General features: G+C 38.7%; 1 protein-coding gene across 3 annotated transcripts in view; it reads right to left on the reverse strand.

Annotated features, from left to right (window-relative positions):
- Positions 1-20,680, reverse strand: part of LOC106082814 (protein eva-1) — a 421,699-nt gene that overhangs the window by 306,596 nt on the left and 94,423 nt on the right. For all 3 annotated transcript variants that reach the window (XM_059362193.1, XM_059362192.1, XM_059362195.1), the window contains one exon: positions 3,063-3,103. The gene's annotated coding sequence lies outside the window, so the exon portion shown is untranslated. The remainder of the gene's footprint in view (positions 1-3,062; positions 3,104-20,680) is intronic.

Raw genomic sequence — 20,680 nt, forward strand, 5'->3', positions numbered from 1 at the left:
CGATCTCTCGATTTAAAGTCTTGACCCCATAAAAGGCGCTTTTTTAATCCGATTTCACTGAAATTTGACACACTGACTTATGTTATGCTTTTTGACATCCGTGTCGTATATAGTTCAAATCGGTTTATTTTTAGATATAGCTACTAAAAAGACCAATATTTTGTTATATACAATTGAACAATGACTTTTACTTATTAGTATTTGGTCCAAATCGGAGCATATATTGATATAGCTATATATATATATATATATAGGTATGAGTTTTGCACCGGATTTTGACGAAAGATGGTTTACATATATATCCGAGGTGGTGGGTATCCAAAGTTCGGCCCGGCCGAACTTAACGCCTTTTTACTTGTTTTGTGTCAGCTTTCTACCACAAACTTTTTTTGTTCGATAATGTGGCAAGCCTGTAAAACCTTTCCTTGTAATCATCCAAACGGACGATTATTCGTTAACAAAGGAAGTCAATAGTGAATAGACAAACACATGCCCACACTCATGCGTACTGTGTACATTAAATTCCTCTCTACCCTGAAAATAACAATAAGTTTAATAAAACTATAGATAGATAAACAGTGTAACATAAATAAAACGACCACCATTGGCTTTTTATATGTAGTGTAAAATCTGCGGTTGAGAAAAGACTTCGACGGATTAACTGCAGCACGAATGTTATAGACGGGAGAGAAAGTTTTGCGGAAACAGTCTCCTCCTAAACATTTAAATTACTATAAACGCAAACACAAATCTATTCGTTTGTGGTCTTGTTGAATTGTTTGACAGCAATACTTTTTAATTTAATTTAAAAATCTGTTTCACATTGCTTTTACGGTTTGTTGGGGACCCAAAGAACAAATGAAAATTACTTTCTCAAGTTTCCACTCATTTGTTGAAGTTTCCTAGTGAATTAAATTCACAAGTTCCATAGCGAAAAAGTGCTGTGCAGGAATATAGGCACATGGAATGATAAAGAACAACTTCCTTTAATTTCATAAATTATGGTTCCACTGTATTAAATTGGTTCGCTTCGGGAAATTGATGTTTGGAAGCCAAACTATGGAAAAATCGAATAACGAAGAAAATAAACAGTAGTTTTTTGTTTTCAGTTAATAGTTTCCGTTTCCGATTCTACTATCAAACAGCACATACTTCATTACTACGATTTGATATGTGTGCGTGAGCGATGGCATGTGCATGGATGAAAATGTTAAATTTCGCAGGACGTGCACAACTATAAATTAATGATTATAGCATGAATTTCGATCCAACACCAAAACCTAAAAATATCTTATATTATGGGGTACTAGATGCAATAATATAAAAAAAAAATAATTTTATATAATCTGTAAATAAAAATTGCTTACCAAAAATTTTCATCGATAATTTTTATCACAAATCGTATTTTATGGAAGGTTATGAGTAAGGCGGTTACAATCCAATAATTTCATTCTATTTTTCCTTAATGCAAAAAATACAATATGTATTTACACTGAAAAATTTAATTACTTTTAAAAATTTAATTAGGTTTGAATGAATGTTACTATTTTTCAAAATTAAAGTACCCTTTTTGTGAAATTGTCCATAACCAAATGGCAAAGTACCCGGTTGCAAAGCACCATGATCTATTTGACATCTCCCGCTGATGATTTTTTTTTTGGTCGAAAATGAAACGGGAAACCAATCACAACTTTTAGCAACAACACACTTTTGCTGACTTTTAAATGTTTTTTGCTATACTATTTTTCGAATAGAAACCATTAAACAATTGTCTAAAGCCGAACAATATCCTGCAATGATAAATGATAAATCAATATTTATGACATTTTTGAGCTTTTTTTAGCCTTTTACCATTTACAAACAGCAGAAAATGTTTGCTGTTGAAAATAATTACTGCTGTCCCAATTTATCAGAATTTCAGCTGTTACAGTAAACATTTTTGCTGTTTCACTAACAAATTTCTCTGAGTGTATTGATAGTATCGACATACCTGGATAGCTGTCCAACAGCCAACCAGATAAACTCGAGTTATATTTGAGAAATTTTGAGAGATTGGTTAATCTGTCTTCGATCTAGGTTATTATAACAAACGCCTCACAAATGTAAGACGCTTTAACCTCTCACCTAAAGTTGGAATTTCCCACACCTAAGACCATGATCCAGAATCGGTTCCACAGTGTTATTAGCTCAGTTGACATGATAATTGTTATTAAGAAAGTTAATCTGCCAATGATTGTAGCTATTTTTAGAGGTTCCAGAAGATTTATCTGCAAACCTATAAAGTATATATATCTAGCCAGGCTAGTGTTCCGACATCACGAAAGCGGCCGAGCGCGTAAAGCTAGCCACTTGAATTTTGCCCAGATACTTCTTTTCATGTAGGTCGTTGGGGATTGCAAATGGGCCATATCGGTTCTGATTTGGATACAACTCGCATATGTATTAGTCCTTCGATTTGACTTCTTGGGTGAATAGAAGGTGCAATAATTTTCCTCTTATTTCCTCGAAATATCGACGGATGCCACATTATAGTATCATTTGTTATTTTGCTCTTAATATTAAAAACCAACGTTTGGCTTGTGATTTATGGTATTATGATTTTGATCAAAAAAGCGTACATTTCAACAAAAATTTAAATTTTTGCCACAGTGTAGATAATGTCAAAAACTACCGATATTGACCAGGATACCCGACGCCAATGGTGAATAGTGGATGGAAGCTGTGTTAGAGAGAGGTGCTGCAAGCAAGCGTAATGTTCGCATAAAATCTCAATATTCGTAGTAAGGCCTTTTGGGCTGGTGGCATCATCGGTCCATTAATCTTCAAATGCGACCAAGGATAAAATGTTACAGTCATCGATGAATGATATCGAGCCGTGATACGCGACTTTAAGAATGGACCAGCTGAGCCGGAGCATCGAGCAACATTAACATATGGTTATTTTAAAAAAGAAAATGCCAAAGGCCAACGTGTCGATTCCAATAAAAATTTTCAATATATGATGCAAATTTGAAAAGACGCTTAAAAATCGCCATTTATTATTGCACAATATAGTTACATACCTTTCATTAAATTATTTCTAGCATTCAATTGGCCTCCTCACCTAGAAAGACAAAAAGAATATGTGTTTTTAAAAAAGTTTTTTTTGGTTTAAGTCATGCAATACAATATTGTAAAAGATTGAGTACTTATACACAAAGGTCTCACAGAAGCACAAAGTCTAGGCAGACGGCAAGAAGGTTATAGAAATTTTCATATTTTTAATGCGTTTTTGTCAATAGCCTTTAGCCTTTATCCAAATTCACAGGAATTCTTTAAGCGATCTAAAGTTTCGAATCGGAAAAACAAGGGTAGTTCCTCAGAAAAAGTCCTTCATGATCTAGTGGGCGGCATAGAAGGTTTTCTAGCTGTCAAGGAATATACAATGGGAGCATTTCTTAACGAGCGATGGCGTTGATTGGGGACAGTGGGGTATCCAACTCTCCCTTCATAATCGCCGCAATGTGGGTTGCTTGGTGCTGTTCCATTGGTACTTTCGTGGTGTGTGTTCGTCTGACATTCGCCTTCTTATTCCTGATGTAAGGATGTATGTCAGGGATATTAGACATTCCAGGAACTCACACCCATTTGTAAATCATTGTGCTGCGGACAGCATACTGCATTATGGAGAGAATTCTTATTTCGCCCAAACCGTTCGTATGTGGAATCGACTTCCGGCTAATGTTTTTCCCACCCACTTTGACATCCAAAGACTTAAGACAAAGGTCAATAAGCACTACATCATTTTCCCCCCTCAGATTCCTAATTTCCTCTCGTCAAAGCAATGCACTGCATTCATAGGGGACATCCCCTGCGTGTTTTCTGACAGAACAAAAAGTCTAGGCATACATTCCACCGCATACAGTTTATTATACACACCACCGAATATGGGGGTATATGGGGGTATGGGGGTATATTCATTTTGTCATTCCGTTTGCAACACATCGAAATATCCATTTCCGACCCTATAAAGTATATATATTCTTGATCAGCTCAAAAATCTAAGACGATCTAGACATGTCCGTCCGTCTGTCCGTCCGTCTGTCCGTCTGTCTGTTGAAATCACGCTACAGTCTTCAAAAATAGAGATATTGAGCTGAAACTTTGCACAGATTATTTTTTTTGTCCATAAGCAGGTTAATTTCGAAGATGGGCTATATCGGACTATATCTTGATATAGCCCCCATATAGACCGATCCGCCGATTTAGGGTCTTAGGCCCATAAAAGCCACATTTATTATCCGATTTTGCTGAAATTTAAGATAGTGAGTTATGTTAGGCCCTTCGACATCCTCCGTCAATTTGGCCCAGATCGGTCTGAATTTGGATATAGCTGCCATATAGACCGATCCTCCAATTTAGGGTCTTAGGTTCATAAAAGCCACATTTATTATCCGATTTTGCTGAAATTTAGGACAGTGAGTTATGTTAGGCCTCTCGACATCCTTCGTCAATTTGGCCCAGATCGGTAAAGCTTTGGATATAGCTGCCATATAGAGCGATCCTCCGATTTAGGGTCTTAGGCCCATAAAAGCCAAATATTTTATCCGATTTTGCTGAAATTTTGGACAGTGAGTTGTGTTAGGCCCCTCGGCATCCTTGGTCAATTTGGCCCAGATCGGTTTAGATTTGGATATAGCTGCCATATAGACCGATCCTACGATTTAGGGTCCTAGGCTCATCAAAGCCACATTTATTATCCGATTTTGCGGAAATTTGGGACAGTGAGTTGTGTTAGGCCCTTCGACATCCTTCGTCAATTTGGCGCAGATTTGGATATAGCTGCCATATAGACCGATCCCCTGATTTAGGGTTTTAGGCCCATAAAAGCCACATTTATTACCAGATTATGCTGAAATTTGGGACAGGGAGTAGTGTTAGGCCCTTCGACATCCTTTGTCAATTTGGCTCAGATCGGTCCAGATTTGGATATAGCTGCCATATAGCCCGGTCTCTCGATCGATGACGCCGAAATTTAGGACGGTGAGTTTTGTTAGGCCCTTCGACATCCGTTTCAAATTCGACCCAGATCCGTCCAGATCCGCCATATAGACCGATATCTCGATTTATAGTCTTGATCCCAAAAAAGTCACATTTATAATACGAATTCACTGAAATTTTACACAGTGACTTATGCTAAGCATTTCGACATCCGTGTAGTACATGGTTCAAATCGGTTAATTTTTAGATATAGCTACTTAAAAGACCAATATTTTGTTATACACAATTGAACAATGAATTGTATTTATTAGTTTTTGGTCCAAATCGGAACATATTTCAATATAGCTGCTATGGGGCAAAAGGTATGCATTTTTCACCGGATTTTGACGAAAGGTGGTTAACATATATACCCGAGGTGGTGGGTATCCAAAGTTCGGCCCGGTCGAACTTAACGCCTTTTTATACCCTCCACCATAAGATGGGGGGTATACTAATTTCGTTCTTCTGTTTGTAACTACTCTAAATATTCGTCTGAGACCCCATAAAGTATATACATTCTTAATCGTCGCGACATTTTATGTCGATCTAGCCATGTCCGTCCATCTGTCCGACCGTCCGTCCGTCCGTCTGTCTGTCGAAAGCACGCTAACTTCCGAAGGAGTAAAGCTATCCGCTTGAAATTTTGCACAAATACTTTCTATTAGTGTAGGTCGGTTGGTATTGTAAATGGGCCATATCGGTCCATGTTTCGATATAGCTGCCATATAAACCGATCTTGGTTCTTGACTTCTTGAGCCTCTAGAGTGCGCAATACCTATCCGATTGAAATGAAATTTTGCACGACGTGTTTTCTTATTATATCCAACAACAGTGCCAAGTATGGTTCAAATCGGTTCATAACCTGATATAGCTGCCATATAAACCGATCTTGGGTTTTGATTTCTTGAGCCTCTAGAGTGTGCAATTCCTATCCAATTGAAATGAAATTTTGCACGAAGTGTTTTGTTATGATATCCAACAACTGTGCCAAGTATGGTTGAAATCGGTTCATAACCTGATATAGCTGTCATATAAACAGGTCTTGGGATTTTACTTCTTGAGCTTCTAGAGGGCGCAATTCCTATCCGATTTGGCTGAAATTTTGCATGACGTATTTTATTTTTACTTTCTACAACTGTGTCAAGTAAGGTTCAAATCGGTTCATAACCTGATATAGCTGCCATATAAACCGATCTGGGATCTTGACTTCTTGACCCCTAGAGGTCGCAATTATTATCCGATATGCCTGAAATTTTGTACGACGGATCCTCTCATGACCATCAACAAACGTGTTTATAATGGTCTGAATCGTTCTATAGCCCGATACAGATCCCATATAAATCGTTCTCTCTATTTTTTTTTCGTGAGCCCCAATGGGCGCAATTCTTATACGAATTGGCTGAAATTTTACACAGGTCTCCAACATATAATTTAATTGTGGTCCGAACCGGACCATATCTTGATATCGTTTTAATAGCAGAGCAACTCTTTTCTTATATCCTTTTTTGCCTAAGAAGAGATGCCGGGAAAAGAACTCGACAAATGCGATCCATGGTGGAGGGTATATAAGATTCGGCCCGGCCGAACTTAGCACGTTTTTACTTGTTAATATATTAGCCTAGCTGATCCGGGCCCGCTCCGCTGCGCCTTCTTTTACTCTATATGGAACAAAAGTTTCCTTGGAATATTTATTTTCGACAAATTAAAGAGCTTTTAGTGAAATTCCATGCTACGAATATAGTATATCGCTTGACTAATTGTTTAACAATATAAGTGCCTTTGTCCGAATCCGAATCTTTATTGGTATACGAATTAAAAATTGGATGTAAGGTGTCCTCCATTCTTAAAATAATTTATTTCAGCCCGCTACTCTCATGATATCTTATTTTGTGGTGTTTTCGGGGGTGAGGTGGTCCCCCAGGCACTTGGCCGTGAAAAAATATCAGCATCGTGCTCTTCTTTCAAAAACCATTTATTTAAACCCCCTTGGGGGGTGTTTTGGGGAAGGGGTGATGCCCTAAATTTGGATATCAAACTCGTGTTCTACTCAAAAATACCTTTGATTTGAGCCCCATTTTGCGATGGTCACTAAAAAATTGCTGCTTGTGGTGTATTTTGGGAAAGGGGTAGACCCCCAGAAAATTGGTCCCGAAAGTGGGTATCAATTCTTGCTCTACCCCCAATACCTATCGTTTAATCTCCACATTGACATGGTAGGTAAATATGCCCGATTTAGGGGTGTTTTGGTGATTGGGGTGGGCCCCCAAACACTTAGCCTGGAAAATATATCAGCAACGTGCTCATATATCTGTATATCATTTATTTGAACCCCATTTATTTGAACCCCAAAATTGGATATCAAATTCGTTTTCAAATCTCAATTAAACTCCTTATTGCAAACGTCAGCAAATATGTCCGGTTTGGGGTATTGGCCCTAAAAACTGTAAATATTTAGTTCCACTCTCTTAACGACCCAAATTGTCTTGGTGAGCAAATACGGCCTATTTGGGGGTTGTTATGGTGGTGGGACGTCCGCCAAACAGTTGGCCCCTAATGTTGATATCAGATACGTGGTCTACTCCCACATACCTTTAATTTGAACCACATATTTCCATAGTCAGCAAACATGACCGACTTGGGGGGTGTTTTGGGGGATGGGCGGCCACTCTATGAGTTGGCCTTGAAAATATATATCGGATTCGTGTTCCACTCTAAAAACCCCTTATTTGAGCCTCATATTGCAAAAGTCAGCAAATACTTACTATTTGGGTGGTGTTGTGGGGGTGGGGTGGCCCCATAGACACTTTCCCCAATATTGATTCAGATTCGTGCTTTACTCCCAAAGACCTTTCATTTGAGCCCAATATGGCTAAAGTCGTAAATGAGTCCCCTTTGGGGGATGTTTTTGAGTAGAGGCGGCCCCCCAAACACTTGGTTCCATATTCGGATATCAGATTCTAATTCTACACTCAAATACCTTTTTATTAAGCCCCATATTCCCTTGGTCAGTAAATAAGTCCTGTTTGAAGGGTGTTTTTGGGAAGCGGTGGACCCCCAGAAACGTAGTCCTACATTTGGATATCAGATTCGTATTCTTCTCGCAAATACCTTTTATTTGAGTCCCATATTGCCATGGTCGGTAAATATGTCCGATTTAGGGGTGTTTTGGGGCTTGGGGTGGTCCCCCTAGCACTTGGTTCGACAAATGGATATCATATACGTTTTCCTATCCTAAATAACTTTCATTTGAGTCCCATATTGTCGTGATTGGTCTAAATATAGGTTTTAGGGTGGGGCGGCCCCCCTAGGTACCCCATCCGAAATTTGGATACCAAAAACAAACAAAATTTCTCTTAAATCGCACCACCCTTCTCCGAGATCTGGCGTTTCTGAAAATTAGGGTAAGGGGGAGGGTCCGCCCCCCTTCAGATATCAAAAAATTTAGTACCCTATTTACACCACGGGATTATTGTGCACCATCTGTGAAAATTTCAAGAAAATCGGTTCATCCGTTTCAGAGTCTATAAGGAACACACAAACATACAAACAAACAAACAAATCTACAAACAAACAAACAAATCTACAAACAAACATTAATTGATTTTTATATATAAGATTAGGTTAGGCTATGTTGAAAATAGGGTAGGAATATTAGTTCGTCCCATGGCCCCATGGACATACACCTATGCCAGTAATCGGCTTGTTGTGCGCTCTTAATACTAAAAAGTAACCTCGTAAAAAATTTAAGTCAGGAATTCCGTGTTGCTTACAAAATCGTCAATTGTTTTGTTGGACCCAAAAGCCGGCCATTAATATAGGAAATGCTCCAAAGTCTCATCATAGCAGTCCTATGTGTCCTGTTATGATACCGAAAGCTTACCTCCTTCTTACTTCCTTTCAGCAATAGCCACGTCTTCTCACGATCCGGATCTCCCCATAGGATTTTTGGCGCCCTACCGACCGTTTCGTTATTCCACAGCGTTACATGCGAGTTCGTAGCACGCGCCCTTAGCTGGAACTGCGTCGACCCAAAAGACTTCTGATTAACCAAGTTTATTGACGCCAGTTTCACTCGACCTCAATGGTCGTCTCAGGTTTATGATCGGAAACCTCTCCCTTTCCTTCCTATCGTCACCTCGATTATACCGCGATGGTATGACCTGCTCCTATCCTCTATCCATTCTCCCATCGCCTTAAGTGACATAGCCGCAATGGCTGCCTCACACTTAATCTGTATGTCTATGGGTCGGATATCTAGAATGGTTTCCATTGTCTAGTTGGAGTGATCCTCATCGCTCCGTCTATGCCAAGACTACATGTTCTTTGAACCTATTGTATAATCCTAACGTTGCACTTTTTCTCCATCGCAGTCCACCAAACTACTGAGGCGTAAGTAAGTATTGGTCTTATCACGCTTCGGTAGAGCCAGTGCACTATCTTCGCATTCAGGCCCCATTTCGAGCCTAGGGCACGTCTACATAGTGCCCAACATCTGTGAGCCTTCTCAGAACGCACCTTAGTGTGGCACTTCAAATTAAGTTTTCTATCCAAGATCACTCATAAGTATTTAACTTTGTCAGATATCTAAATCGTTTTATTGAAGAAACGTAGAGCGTCAAATTGGTCCACCTTCGACTTCCTCGTGCAGGCATATTTCAGTCTTCTCTATGTTAACATTGAGACCTCTGGGTCTAGCCCAGTCATAAGCCATATGCAAGACCCTTTCGGCCATTCTACATAGCTGGATCGGAACCTTACCCTTAGAAGTATTATAACATCGTCTGTAAAGCACACGGTTTCGAATCCCTCCTCAGTGAGCATCCGTAATAGGTCATTTATGGTGGGCACCCATAGGAGTGGCGATAAAATGTCCCCCTACGGCGTGTCCGGTGCCACTGTCTCCCTTATTTATCCACCTGTTCCTTAGCATATGGTTTATCCAGTCTCTAAGGACCCGATACACCCGGTACTGGTCTAAGGATTGGATCAGTGTGTCGGTCCGCACATTGTTAAAAGCCCCTCGATGTGCATATCGCCAATGTGTACGGCATCGAAGGATTCTATTTTATACACAACCTCCCCACCGACCTTCAATTGACATAGACATGCTGTTTTAATGTGAGCAGTTCGTGGGATGTCCTACTCTTTATCATGGCGTTCACAATACGTTCCATGGTTTTGAGTAGAAAGGACGTAAGGCTTACAGGTCTGTAGGCCATTGGCGTCGCATAACTTGCCTTGGCAATCTTTCAGAATACATGCCAGTCTAAGGCACGCTGTGAAAATACAGGGCCGTAGATGGTACGCCTCCATCTGTAGTAACGCAGGAAATTTTCCATCAGGTATGGGTGATTTAATTGGTTTGAAGATGCTCCAGGCTTCCTTTACCACAAATTCTGTAATGATAAGCCTTGATAGTAAGGATGGTTCCAAAGAAACAGACCTTCTTGACCTAATTGGCAGCATAGAAGGTTCTCCCGCTGTTAAGGGAAATAAATTTGGAACATTTCTTGACATTAAAGGTGTCTTCGTTAATGTGAAACCAACGTCAATCATTAAGGAGCTGAGAAGTCTTGACATACATTCCACCGTATACTGTTTATTAATAACTTACTTACTAAAAGATGTATTAAGGCATGCTTGGGATCTGTAGATTTACACAGATTGGTATGTAGAGAGACCCCTCAAAGAGGTTTACTGTCTCCCCTATTTCGAAATAAAGTCACGAATAATATGTAATTAATATTAATAATATTATTAATATTAATTACGTTTGCAATTTCTTGAAGCGAAATTTTAACTTACACGCCCCAAAAATAAAACGTTACGCACATTTTTACTATAGCCAAAATACTTTTATGACAACGTTTTTCTATTATTGAAACTGTGAAACGTTTCGCTTCAACATATCAAATGTTAGCTATAAACGCATCATTATTGAACGTAACTAACTTTGTTTGTTGTAAACCTTTCACAAGCTTCGTCTACGATGAAAATACCTTTCTTTTGTTTTAAAATCAATAACTCTTTTTTGGCAAAAGTGTTTCAATAGCCGCAAAAGATTATTCGTATATCGGACCAATAATCTTTCTCTTGTGTCTTTCCTACTACACAGAAAGGATGAGTATTTCAGCATATAGATCAGTGAAGGCCGAAAATGCTCACACTTTTGCACATTACGGTGTACGCACACAAGAAAGTAATCACAAGCAAGTCCACGGGCTTGCAAATAATCGCAATTTCGTGCTCGTTACTAGTAAAGACACATGCTCACGCACAAAATTTTTATACCCTCCACCATAGGATGGGGGTATACTAAATTCGTCATTCTGTTTGTAACTACTCAAAATATTTGTCTTAGACCCCATAAAGTATATATGTTTTTAAACTTCGTGACATTTTATGTCGATCTAGCCATGTCCGTCCGTTTGTCGAAAGCACGCTAACTTTCGAAGAAGTAAAGCTTGCCGCTTGACATTTTGCACAAGTACTTCTTATAAGTGTAGGTTGGTTAGGATTGTAAACGGACCATATCGGTCCATGTTCTGGTATAGCTGCCATATAAACCGATCTCGGGTCTTGATTTCTTGAGCCTCTAGAGGGTTTTGTTATTATATCCAACAACTGTGCCAAGTATGGTTCAAATCGGTCAATCACCTGATATAGATGCCATATATACCGATCGGGGATCTTGACTTCTTGAGCCTCTAGAGGTCGCAATTATTATCCGCTTTGCCAGAAATTTTGTACGACGTATCTTCTCATGACCATCAACAAACGTGTTTATTATGGTCTGAATCGGTTTATACCCTGATACAGCTCCCATATAAATCGATCTCTCCATTTTACTTCTTGAGCCCCCAAAGGGCGCAATTCTTATTCGAATTGGCTGAAATTTTACACAGGTCTCCAACATATAAATTAATTGTGGTCCGAACCGGACCATATCTTGATATCGCTCTAATAGCAGATCAAATTTTTTCTTTTATACTTTTTTCGCCTAAGAAGAGAAGCCGGGAAAAGAACTCGACAAATGGGATCCATGGTGGAGGGTATATAAGATTTAGCCCGGCGGAACTTAGCATGCTTTTACTTGATTCCATTATTTTGACTGAGCAGTGATAAGCTTCAAAGTTTCGTCTTAAGTTCAAAATGGTATCGCATGTCCAATTACAAAAATTGTTAGAGAAACAGACACATGGCTAGTAGGTGAAAGAAAACACAAAAATAATTTCTAAGATACTTAGATTGATTGGTAAAATTTACGCGATAATGAATATCCATCCTAAAGGAGGTATTTAAATGTGCGAAAACAACAACTCCCATAATTTATTTATAGTTTTTTTTATTTATTTTTTGGTATACAGCCGATCATAATACTAAACCGTAATGGAGTTGTCTGAAAATGGAAGGCTTTTATTATAATTGTGTATTATAACATCGAAATAAATGCAAATAAACTCTTAAAGATTTTAAACTAACAACTGAAATCCGCTTATGGTTGGTAAAAAATTAAGTTTTAATTACTATATGTTACAATACTTAATTGAACTTGATATTCTTTTCAAGAAAATTTTGTATTGGGTTGCTCAAAAAGTAATTGCGGATTTTTTAAAAGAAAGTAAATGTATTTTTAATAAAACTTAGAATGAACTTTAATCAAATATATAATTGCCATTTTGTTCGATAACCTTTTGCCATCTTCCTGGCAAATTTAGTATTCCACGCTCATAGAACTTCTGGCCTTCATCTGCAAAAAACTGAAGCAAGTGCGATTTTATAGCCTCATCATTGCCGAAAGTTTTACCATTTAAGGAGTTTTGCAAAGATCGAAATAAATGGTAGTCATCAAATCAAAAGTTCCCAGCCAAGCTCACTCAGTTTTTGGCGAATGACCAAAGATGTGTGCGGTCTAGCGTTGTCCTGGTGGAATATGACACCTTTACGATTGACCAATTCTGGTCGCTTCTCCTTGATGGCTGTATTCAATTTGTCCAATTGTTGACAGTAAACATCCGAATTAATCGTTTGGTTCCTTGGAAGCAGCTCAAAATATACCACACCCTTCCAATCCCACCAAACAGACAGCATAACATTCTTTAGGTGGATATCAGTCTTTGAAGTGGTTTGAGCTGGTTCACCATGCTTGGACCATGATCGTTTTCGACTAACGTTGTTGTAAACAATCCATTTTTCATCTCCAGTTATGATTCGTTTTAAAAACGGATCGAATTCATTGCGTTTAAGGTGCATATCACAAGCGTTGATTCGGTTTGTTAAATGGATTTCTTTCAATACATGTGGTACCCATATTAAAATTGACGCCAAACTAATGTAAACAAATGTAAACAAAATTTCGCGTACTTTTTTTCTAAAGCAAGCTAAAAGTAACAGCTGATAACTGACAGAAGAAAGAATGCAATTACAGAGTCACAAGCCGTTGAAAAAATTTGTCAACGCCGACTATATTACTACTATATTACCGACAATTACTTTTTGGCAACCCAATACTTTCATCGTAAACAAAGACCAACGTTTTTCCCAAAAGAAGGTTACTTGTCGAAAATTTCCTTTATGTGAAACGCGTGTACGCAGTGACAAATCGCTACTATTTTGTACATATGACTCAGTACCACTTCAACGGTACTGATTTTCATCATCACCATGCACTATAAAGAATTGGTGACTATTGTTCGGGCGAAAACTAGGACTCAATATTAGGATTTAGGGGAAAGTTTTAGATACATTTATATATATGATTTAGGAAACTCTATGTACGGCGGCGAAGTTTACAGGCGACTGGAGTCTATGTGTTAATCTGTCTAAGACGGAAGTTATTATATTTAGCAAGAGATAAAAGCTACCCAGATGGGCACATCGTTGGGGGTTCTGCTGGCCTTCCAATCCAAAATTATGAAAAGGAAGAAACAGGAAACCCTCTCCTTATTCACTTGCCAAGGGGCTATTTGCAAAAGTTGGGAGTTTAAACCACGACTGTTTACTGCAATTGTCAGATATGCTATATGATGTTGTATTCTAACGAATGGATCTTCAAAAACCCACCCACTATTCAATACTTAGCCAGATGCGTGGGATGGCTAGCTTTCTCCGTTCGATGTGGGCTAATTGAAGCTTCCCTGTTATTATACTCACCACCGAAGAAGGCTGGTATATTCATTTTGTCATTCCGTTTGCAACACATTGAAATATCCATTTCAGATCCTATAAGGTATATATATTCTTAATCAGCGTAAAAATCTAAGACGATCTAGACATGTTCGTCCGTCTGTCTGTTGAAATCACGCTACAGTCTTTAAAAATAGAGATATTGAGCTGAAACTTTGCACAGATTCTTTTTTTTTTTTTTCTATAAGCAGGTTAATTTCGAAGATGGGTCCAGATTAAGTTATAGCTGCCATTAGCCTAATCCTCCGATTTAGGGTCTTGAGCCCACAAAATCCACATTTATTATCCGATTTTGCTGAAATTTGGGACGGTGAGTTGTGTAAGGACCTTCGACATCCTTTGTCAATTTGGCCCAGATCGGTCCAGATTTGGATATAGCTGCCATATAGACCAATCCTTCGATTTACGCTCTTAGGCCCATAAAAGCCACATTTATTATCAGATTTTGCTGAAATTTGGGACATTGAGTTGTTATAGGCCCTTCGACATACTTTGTTAATTTGGCCCGGATCGATCCAGACTTGGATATAGCTGCCATTACACCGATCCTTCGACTTAGGACCTATAAAAGCCACATTTATTTTCCGACTTTGCTGAATTTTGGGACGGTGAGTTGTAAAGGGTGATTTTTTTGAGGTTAGGATTTTCAGCCATTAGTATTTGACAGATCACGTGGGATTTCAGACATGGTGTCAAAGAGAAAGATGCTCAGTATGCTTTGACATTTCATCATGAATAGACTTACTAACGAGCAACGCTTGCAAATCATTGAATTTTATTACCAAAATCAGTGTTCGGTTCGAAATGTGTTCAAATTTTGTTCAGCGATGAGGCTCATTTCTGGTTGAATGGCTACGTAAATAAGCAAAATTGCCGCATTTGGAGTGAAGAGCAACCAGAAGCCGTTCAAGAACTGCCCATGCATCCCGAAAAATGCACTGTTTGGTGTGGTTTGTACGCTGGTGGAATCATTGGACCGTATTTTTTCAAAGATGCTGTTGGACGCAACGTTACGGTGAATGAACACATTTCGAACCGAATACTGATTTTGGTAATAAAATTCAATGATTTGCAAGCGTTGCTCGTTAGTAAGTCTATTCATGATGAAATGTCAAAGCATACTGAGCATCTTTCTCTTTGACACCATGTCTGAAATCCCACGTGATCTGTCAAATACTAATGCATGAAAATCCTAACCTCAAAAAAATCACCCTTTATTAGGCCCTTCGACATCCTTCTTCAACTTGGCTCAGATCGGATCAGATTTGGATATAGCTGCCATATAGACCGATCCCTCGATTTAATGTTTTTGGCCCATATAAGGCGCATTTATTGTCCGATGTCGCCGAAATTTGGGACAGTGACTTAGGTTAAGCCCCTTGACATTCTTTTGCAATATGGCACAGATCGGTCCCGATTTGGATATAGATGCCATAAAGACCGATCTCTCGGTTTTAGGTTTTGTGGTCACAAAAAGCGCATTTATTGTCCGATGTCGCCGAAATTTGGGACAGTGAGTTGTGTTAGGCCCTTCAACATCCTTTTTCAATTTCACTCAGATTGGTCCAGATTTGGATATAGCTGTCATATAGACCAATCTCTCAATTTAATATTTTAGGCCTATAAAAGGCGCATTCATTGTCCGATGTTGCCGAAATTTGGGGCAGAGAATTAAGTAAAGCCCCTCCACATATTTCTGCAATTTGGTCTGGATCGGTCAAGATTTGCATATAGCTGCCATATAGACCGATATCTAGATTTAAGGTCTTGGCCCCAAAAATGGTGCTTTTATAATCCGATTTAATTTGACACAGTGACTTATGCTAGGCTTTTCGACATCCATGTTGTTTATGGTTCAGATCGGTTTATTTCTAGATATAGCTACTAAAAATACCAATATTTTGTTACACACAATTGGAGAATGCATTGTACTTATTAGAATTTGGACCAAATCGGAACATATTTTGATATAACATATAACGTTGTCGATGTTGCTATAATGACTTTTGTCATTGGACAAATTGTCATTTTTATACCCTCCACCATAAGATGGGGGGTATACTAATTTCGTCATTCTGTTTGTAACTACTTGAAATATTCGTCTGAGACCCCATAAAGTATATATATTCCTGATCGTCGTGACATTATATGTCGATCTAGCCATGTCCGTCCGTCCGTCCGTTCGTCTGTCTGTCGAAAGCACGGTAACTTCCGAAGGAGTAAAGCTAGCAGCTTGAAATTTTGCACAAATACTTCTTATTAGTGTAGGTCGGTTGGTATTGTAAATGGGCCATATCGGTCCATGTTTTGATATAGCTGCCATATAAACCGATCTTGGGTCTTGACTTCTTGAGCCTTTAGAGTGCGCAATTCTTATCCAATTGGAATGAAATTTTGCATGACGTGTTTTGTTATGACATCCAACAACTGTGCCAAATATGGTTCAAATCGGCCCATAACCTGATATAGCTGCCATATAAACCGATCTTGGGTCTTGACTTCTTGAGCCTCTAGAGTGCGCAATTCTTATCCGATTGAAATGAAATTTTGCACGACGTGTTTTCTTATTGCATCCAACAACAGTGCTAAGTATGGTTCAAATCGGTCTATAACCTGATATAGCTACCATATAAACCGATCTTGGGTCTTGACTTCTTGACCCTCTAGAGGGCGGAATTCTTATCCGATTGGAATGGAATTTCGCACGACGTGTTTTGTTATGATACCCAACAACTGTGCCAAGTATGGTTCAAATCGGTTCATAACCTGATATAGCTGTCATATAAACAGATCTGGGGATTTGACTTCTTGAGCTTCTAGAGGGCGCAATTCCTATCCGATTTGGCTGAAATTTTGCATGACGTATTTTATTTTTACTTTCAACAACTGTGTCAAATAAGGTTCAAATCGGTTCATAACCTGATATAGCTGCCATATAAACCGATCTGGGATCTTGACTTCTTGACCCCTAGAGGTCGCAATTATTATCCGATATGCCTGAAATTTTGTACGATGGATCATCTCATGACCATCAACAAACGTGTTTATTATGGTCTGAATCGGTCTATAGCCCGATACAGATTCCATATAAATCGTTCTCTCTATTTTACTTCGTGAGCCCCAATGAGCGCAATTCTTATACGAATTGGCTGAAATTTTACACAGGTCTCCAACATATAATTTAATTGTGGTCCGAACCGGACCATATCTTGACATCGTTTTAATAGCAGAGCAACTCTTTTCTTATATCCTTTTTTGCCTAAGAAGAGATGCCGGGAAAAGAACTCGACAAATGCGATCCATGGTGGAGGGTATATAAGATTCGGCCCGGCCGAACTTAGCACGCTTTTACTTGTTATAGTTTACCATCCGCCCACAACATTTTATCCATCATTACACTCTTAAATACTCACCCTCTTTCTCTCTAGTAGGAGAGATACAAAAAAATAATTATTGCTCCGGTAAACGAATAATCCTTTGCGGCAATCGGGGGCGGCTGCAGGCGAGCGTCGGATCTTGAAGCAAGCGACTCGCCACATCGAGGGATACATGTGCGATCCCACAAAACCCAACCGGTTTGTGCGCCGGAAAACTATAAGAATCTCTCAGAGAAACAAAACAAGTAAAAAGGCGTTAAGTTCGGCCGGGCAGAACTTTGGACACCCACCATCTGGGGTATATATGCAAACCACCTTTCATCAAAATCCGGTGAAAGGTGGTTTGCATATATACCCCAGATGGTGGGTATCCAAAGTTCTGCCCGGCCGAACTTAACGCCTTTTTACTTGTTTTTTTTTTTTTTTAGTACCAACCTGTACGACTTTAAACCTTTTCATTCAATTTAGGTTTCAAAGAAGTAATAAATTGTACTTCGAAAAGCTTTTTCTCTCCACTTATTTCGTGACAATTATTACTTTTTCAAAAGTTCGGAATTTTATTTTCGCATTTGAAAAATTTGGTGTTTTTGGTGCCCAAATGTTTGATTTTGAGACTGAATTTTGGTACAGCAGCTTAAATGACTAGGACTAATCTCTAATGTTTAGCTTTACCCATTATACAGGTGTCAAATTTAGTACGAATTTGCCAAACCCCGGCCAGGCCACCGTAGCGCAGAGCTTAGCATGCCTGCCTTTGACGCTGAACGCCAAGGCTCAAATCCTGGAGAAGACATAAAAAAAATTTCAGCGGTGGGGATATCCTAATGCTGGCGACATTTGTGAGGTACTTAGCCATGAAAAACTTCTCCCCAAAGAGATGACGCTCTGCGAAACGCCGTTCGGACTCGGCTATAAAAAGGAGGCCCCTTATCATTGAGCTCAAACTTGAATCGGACAGCAATCGGTGACATGTGAAAAGTTTGCCCCAGTTTCTTAATGAAATGTTCATGGGCGAATTTGCATTTGCAGTTTCAGCCGTTTCGTCTGGGCGGATATTAGTCAGTAAAATTACGGAATTTAGTGTGGTGCACAGTATACGCAGATAAATAATAAATAGATCTACTTTGACTAATGTACAAATACCACGAACATTCCAATGAATGGGTCATGTTGATTATGTAACAAATGAAGTGGCCGACATGAACCTATTGGAGTATGATGTGATCGGCAGACATTCAATTAATGGCGCTTGTTTCTGATGCCATTCCATATCAATGAATCGTGCTTTCATGTTCCATGGAATATGATTAATGCGTTGAAGCCCCGTAAACATGTTCGAGTACTACTACATATACAAACATTCATGCACATACAATCATTTCAACATTCGCACTTCAATCGACAATGGGGAAGTTTTAATTAATTTATTATATTAATACAGCTATCAGAAGAACAACAGGCTCTTGTGCAACCACACTCTCTCTCTCTCTCTCTCTCTAAGGAACAGACAGATAGTGAGAGAAAGAGAGATAATTGAATTTAACGCTGAGATAGAAGCAAGGAATACCAATCATAGCTCCTATTCCTTAACAAATAATTCTTGGCATTGTTTGCTAATTAAACTTACACCAAGTGAATCTGACTAAAACAATGGTGAATTAATCCCTTGTTTTGATGGCTAACTTCTAATATAGATTTGCCATTCGCCATTGGAGTGAACAAGTTAATATTAGGAAAAAATTAAGGTAGGGTAGTATGATGTTATATCATGCAACTTTAAAAACAGGTTCATTAACACTTTGTGAAGATTTTAAGTTGTCCACAACAGTGATGTCTAAGGAAAATTCGAGTTATATTGTGAACTCGATTCTTGTATTCCAGTGATGTAAAGTTCTTTACATTTATATTGTAGATAATAATAACAGGGTAGAATTTTTTTATCCACCAAGCTGTTCTGAAAATCGTAATCAATGGAATATTCTAAGAGGGTTTGTCCAATTTATATTGGACCTAAATCAATCTCGAACTTCCGATTTTTAACGACAAAATGTTATATCCTCCACCATATAAAGGGGGTATACTAATTTCGTCATTCTGTTTGTTACTCATCGAATTATTCGTCTAAGACCCCATAAAGTATATAAATTCTTGATCGTTATGACACTTTAAGTCGATCTAGCTATGTCCGTCCGTCTGTCGAAAGCACGCCAACTTTCGAAGGAGTGAAGCTAGCCGCTTGAAATAGTGCACAAATATTTCTTATTAATATAGGGAGGTTAGCCGACACATAAACCGATCTTGGGTATTGGCTTCTTGAGGTTCTGGAGGACGCAATTCTTATCCGATTTGACTGAAATTTTGCACAAAGTGTTCTGGTAAGACTTCCAAAAATTGTAGCAAGTATAGCCTGAATCAGTAAATAACTTGATATAGCCGCCATATAAACCGATTTCCCGATTAGACTTCTTGAGCCTCTACAGGGCGATTTGACTGAAACGTGTTTGACTGTCGTGTTTTCTAATGATATAACTGTGCAAAGCATCGTTCAAATCGGACCATAACTTGATATAGCTGTCATTTAACCGATCTTGGGTCTTGACTTCTTGAGATTCTAGAGGGGGCAATTCTTATCCGAAATTATGCATGAAGTGTTTTATTTTGACTTCCAACAACTGTGTCAAGTATGGTCTAAATCAGTTCATATCCTGATATAGCCGCCATACAAACCGATCTGGCGATTAGACTTCTTGGGCTTCTAGAGGGCGCAATTCTTATCACATATGATTGAAATTTTGCATATATCGATTTGGTATGACATTTAACAACTGTTTCTTCAAGTATGGTCTAAATCGGTATATAAGCTGATAAAGCTGCCACATAAACCGATCTTCCAGTTTGACTTTTTGAGCATCTGAAGGGCGCAACTATTACTCGATTTGGTTGTAATTTTGCACGTGGTGTTTTGGTATCACTTCCAACATTTGTGCGAATTATGGTCCAAATCGGTCCATAATTTGGGTCTTGAAACTTAACCTTTTGAGCCGCTTAACTTATTGAGCCGCTAGACGGCGGAATTCTCATTCGATTTGGCTAAAATT

This window comes from Stomoxys calcitrans, chromosome 2, assembly GCF_963082655.1.
Source record: "Stomoxys calcitrans chromosome 2, idStoCalc2.1, whole genome shotgun sequence".
In the NCBI taxonomy this organism is placed as follows: domain Eukaryota; kingdom Metazoa; phylum Arthropoda; class Insecta; order Diptera; family Muscidae; genus Stomoxys; species Stomoxys calcitrans.